Source organism: Scyliorhinus torazame, chromosome 1 (genome assembly GCF_047496885.1).
Source record: "Scyliorhinus torazame isolate Kashiwa2021f chromosome 1, sScyTor2.1, whole genome shotgun sequence".
NCBI classification, from domain to species: domain Eukaryota; kingdom Metazoa; phylum Chordata; class Chondrichthyes; order Carcharhiniformes; family Scyliorhinidae; genus Scyliorhinus; species Scyliorhinus torazame.
Genome location: NC_092707.1, coordinates 102,655,325 through 102,660,890, shown reverse-complemented (window position 1 = coordinate 102,660,890; position 5,566 = coordinate 102,655,325).

The window sequence follows — 5,566 nt, the reverse complement described above, 5'->3', positions numbered from 1 at the left end:
GGGCTTTATTGACTGGGTCAGGTTACTGTATCAGGCTCCTGTGGCGAGCGTACGGACGAATAGGACAACATCGGGCTATTTTAGACTGCACCGGGGGACAAGACAGGGATGCCCCCTCTCCCCACTGTTGTTCGCCCTAGCAATTGCTCTGAGGGCGTCAAGGGGCTGGAAGGGGCTGGTCCGGGGAGGGTGGAGCACAGAGTCTCCCTCTATGCAGACGACCTGCTTCTGTATGTATGACCCAATAGAGGGGATGGAAGAAATCATGAGGATTCTAGGGGAATTTGGGTGGTTTTCGGGGTATAGGCTAAATATGGGGAAAAGTGAGATGTTTGCAGTCCAGGTGAGGGGACAGGAGAAGCGATTGGGGGAGCTGCCATTTGGATTAGTAGGGGGAAGCTTTAGGTACCTAGGCATTCAAGTGGCGCGGGAATGGAACCGGCTGCATAAATTAAATCTGTCCCAACTAGTGGACCAAATGAAGGACGATTTTCGGAGGTGGTACACGCTTCCATTGTCACTGGCTGGGAGGGTGCAGACAGTGAAGATGACAGTCCTCCCAAGATTCCTGTTCGTGTTTCAATGTCTCCCCATCTTTATTCCACGGTCCTTTTTTAAACGGGTCAACAAAGTGATCACTGGCTTTGTTTGGGCGGGCAAGACCCCGCGAGTAAGGAAGGTAATGGTTGAGCGGAGTCGGGGAGAGGGCGGGCTGGCGCTGCCAAATTTTAGTACCTATTACTGGGCGCCGAATATAGCCATGATCAGGAAATGGGTCGTAGGGGAGGGGTCGGCATGGGAGCGTATGGAGGCGGCTTCATGCAAGAACACCAGTCTGGGGGCGTTGGTAACTGCGCCTCTGCTGTTCCCGCTGGCACGGCACTCCACCAGCCCCATGGTGGTGTGGTGGCCCTGAGAGTTTGGGGGCAATGGAGGAGACATGTGGGAGCAGAGGGAGCATCGGCCTGGTCCCCAATCTGTAATAATCACCGGTTTGCCCCTGGGGGGTTCCGGATATCACCGGTTTGTCCCTGGGGCGGAGAGCAGGGATTGAGAGGATGGGGGATATATTTATAGAGGGGAGCTTTCTGAGTATGAGGGTGCTGGAGGAGATGTTTGGGTTGGCAAGTGGAAACAAATTCAGGTACCTGCAGGTGCGGGACTTCCTACGTAAACAGATGTCAACCTTCCCGCTCCTACCAGGGATTCAGGACAGGATAGTTTCCAGAGGATGGATAGGAGAAGGAGGCGTCTCTGACATTTACAAGGAACTTATGGGGTCAGAGGAGACGCAGACTGTGGAGCTGAAGCGCAAGTGGGAGGAGGAGCTGGGAGCAGAGATAGAGGATGGTCTGTGGGCGGACACGTTGAGTAGAGTCAACGCGTCCGCAACATGTGCCAGGCTCAGCCTGATACAATTCAAGGTCGTTCATCAGGCTCACATGACAGTGGCCCGGATGAGCAGATTCTTTGGGGTGGAATACAGGTGTGCAAAATGTGCGGGAGGACCAGCGAACCATGTCCACATGTTCTGGGCATGTCCGAAGCTTAGGGGATTTTGGCAGGGGTTTGCAGATGTCATGTCCACGGTGTTAAAACAAGGGTGGCACTGAGTCCAGAGGTGGCGATTTTCGGGGTGTCGGACGACCCGGGAATCTAGGAGGAGAAAGAGGCAGACGTTCTGGCCTTTGCTTTCCTGATAGCCCTGAGATGGATACTATTAGCTTGGAGGGACTCAAAGCCCCCGAAGTCGGAGACCTGGCTATCGGACATGGCTAGCTTTCTCTGTTTGAAGAAAATCAAGTTCGCCGTGAGAGGGTCACTGTTAGGGTTCGCGTGGCAACCGTTCGTCGACTTCTTCACAGAAAATTAATCGTCAGCAGAAGGGCGGGGGGGGGAGGGGTTAGTTAAGCTTAGAGTAGGGGGTTAATAAAGGTGGGACCTGTAAGGGAGGGAGGCGGCTTTTACACTATGATTATAGTTTCATGCACATTGTTTATTTTGTTGTTGCTATAATACCAAAAATACCTCAATAAAATGTTTATTTAAAAAAAAGAGAATGCAGCACTCACAGGCAGCAGGCATTTTGGAGAGACACTTTAGTTAACTGGGCCTTCAGCTTGAGGTTCACAGTCAGACCTATATCTTTCGGGAGAGACATTTTATTTCACATCAAACCTTGCTTCTGGCTCGTTGTTTAACTTCAGACCTTTGTAGTTTCAAGAGAATGCCACCCATTCTTGCTGGAGTCAGCCCTCACAGTGGCCTTGTAAAGAGGACTAGTTCAACTTTTTGGAGATTGTTTGTTAGATCTCGTCATCCAGATCTCAGAATCAAAACTGAAATTAACTTGGAACCCTCATGACTCTGAAAACATTCCACTGGGATCAGATCCAGTCACCACCTGCTAAAGGGCAGAACGCAGCCACTTAGGCCAATCCATTGGTCACCAGCCAAATCAATCAAACCGAGCCCCAGTTGATCTCTGTCATGGTGTTGGCCAGTCCACAGCTCCGGTTTGAACACAGACTAACACAGTGGTCTCTTCTGCTGCTTAAATCCTCTGCTTTAATTAAAGGCACAGTTCACTGCTTTCTTTTGCTTGGATTAAAAACTCATGTCCATAAATAATCCATGGATTATCCAAAAATACAATGGCAAAAATAAAAGAAAGGGGAAATAAAGGAATAAACAGGGAACAAACAGGAAGGACCATTACAATTGGAGAGCAAAACGATACATTACCCAATTGGATGATGCTTCATTGTCAGTCAAACAACCTTTATTTTCCCATTTTCAGCATTTTTAAATATAGTTGTAATGATGTACTTTCAGAAACACAAAAGGTATTTATTAATAAGAAGAATTGTACAACAGTACAGCGGACACATGGCTGCCCTAGCCCCCTATTTGTCTTCTGCCTAAGAGAGGACTCCACCTCCTGGGGTTATTACCCCTCTCCGTCCCAATTCGTCCCCCAAGCCGTGTGACTCTTATTCTGCTGTATTGCTCTTAAAGGGACAATCATCACATTGGTAAAGGGACACATTTGAATGTATATTTTTTAATCTATCTTTTTTGATGTCTCAATGATTTTTCTCCAAGATCGCACACAGCAGTGTCCTGGAGATTGCTCTTCAATTCCTGGAGACCCAAGACCAATCCTGGGGGAGGTTGGGGGCGGGGAGGGGGAGTGGGGGGGGGAGAGTTGGCAATCCTGTGCAGGAAGTGGATGCTTTAGGTGGCAGATGGGCTGCCAATCAAATGGATTGATTTGTCCTGAATGACTTTGAGCTATTGGACCTTCAATCATACATAGAATATAGAACATACAGTGCAGAAGGAGGCCATTCGGCCCATCGAGTCTGCACCGACCCACTTAAGCCCTCACTTCCACCCTATCCCCGTAACCCAATAACCTCTCCTCACCTTTTTGGTCACTAAAGGCAATTTATCATGGCCAATCCACCTAACCTGCACGTCTTTGGACTGTGGGAGGAAACTGGAGCACCCGGAGGAAACTCACACAGACACGGGGAGAAAGTGCAAACTCCACACAAACAGTGACCCAGCCAAGTAGAGACACAGCTGACTTGTACATTGTTGGCTGTGGAAGGCCTTTGGGTGAGTTACTTACTGCAGAATTTTACTGTGATCATTTAAATACCTTATTTTGAAATGGGTATGAAGCAAATACTAAAGTTGATGCTAACATTTTGTGCTTTGTGTCAAACAAATGTGTTAAACATTCTGCCTGATACTGTTCTCGTCAAATGTGGATCTATTGTGAAAATCTGCCAAAATAATTAAGGAAGATCCTGTCTTTAGAGTAGCTCTACTTCAAACTTAATCAGATTCTTTAGAGCACTGCCATCCATCTGCAGATCTAGGGAATCCCCCATTTAATCACCTTTAAGTTGTCAGGTTTTTAAAAATAAATGTTTATTCTTGGGAAGGTGTGTTATTCCTTGTGTCTGAATAAAGCTCGTAATCTTACAGTTGAAGTAGATGTTTTAATTTGAGTTTGTTCTCTCTCCAGCGCTTATACTATGTTACATCTGATCTGCCTGTCTGTGTCCTGCTCACCAGGTGCCGTTCCTGTGAAGAGTCTGACTTCCTGTTTGTCTGTATTTATACATCTCCCGTGCTCCCTCTAGTGATTGCTTAGTTGTATTGCATTTACATTGACCCCTTGTATATATACACAGATATGCAGATCACTACAAGTAGAGCTGCAAAATCCCCCACAATTTTACTAAAATAATTAGTGTAGGCAAGAAAAATATAGTAAAAACAATTTACATTTATTCAGTGACCACTAAACATCCAAATGTGCTCCATAGACAATTAATAAAAGCAAATTACTGCGGGTGCTGGAACCTGAAACCAAAGAGAAAATGCTAGAAAATCTCAGCAGGTCTGGCAGCATCTGTATGGAGAGAAAAGAGCCTACAGGGTCATCTGGACTCGAAACGTTAGCTCTTTTCTCTCCTTACAGATGCTGCCAGACCTGCTGAGATTTTCCAGCATTTTCTCTTTGGCTCTATAGACAATTAAGTACTTTTGAAGTGTAGTTACTGCTGTGATATAAGAAACACAGATGCTTTTGGAACTGGCTTCAAGAAGGAAGCCGACGTTTGTTTGATGATTCTCTCATGGAATCCAGAGGATGTGGAGGTATTCCGATGGAATTTCTCTATCTGCATGCAGTACAGGAGTGCGGTGATGGCAACTGCCCTGTACACTAGGACTTGTGTTGACTTGTGAAGACCTTTGTTATCAAACACTCACTGCTGTAGAACGTTGAGCTGGTGCAGTTGATCTGGTGTTGGATCTCCTAATCAATGGGGTATTTCAAGAGAGGTTGATGCAAAGGTTTGGGAAACGTTCAACATATTCCAGAGTCTCTCCATCAACATGTGTGGGAGATGGAATATTTGGCTGACCAGGCCTGGGTTGATATGAGCTTTGTTTTGGCAATATTCAAGGACAGGCCAAGTTTCTTGTCCGCAGAATTCAAGAAACCGAGAGTGGTTTGGAAATCTGGTGCAGGGAGGGCAACGACAGTGCGGTCTTCCACAGACTGTATGTACATATATGATGGTCAGTTTAGCTTTGGCATGGAGGCAACTGAGGTTAAAGAGGTTTCCATGTAGATGATAATAAATACTGACACCAGAGGGCAGTTGATGGATGGTGGATTCAACACTGTGTCGGGATGGTCAAAAACATCTCTGCTCGTTATATGCGGATGACCTATTGTTATACGTGTCGGACCCAGCGGGGGGAATGATAGAGGTTATGCGAATTTTGAGGGGGTTCGGGGATTTCTCGGGGTATAGGCTAAACATGGGGAAGAGTGAATTATTTGTGATACATCCAGGGGACCAGAGTAGAGAGATAGAAGGCTTGCCTCTAAGGAAAGTGGAAAGAAACTTCCGATACCTGGGGATTCAGATCGCTAGGAGCTGGGGAACCTTGCACAGACTTAATCTGACACGGTTGGTAGAACAAATGGAGGAGGACTTCAAGAGGTGGGACATGCAGCCTCTATCGCTGGCGGGCA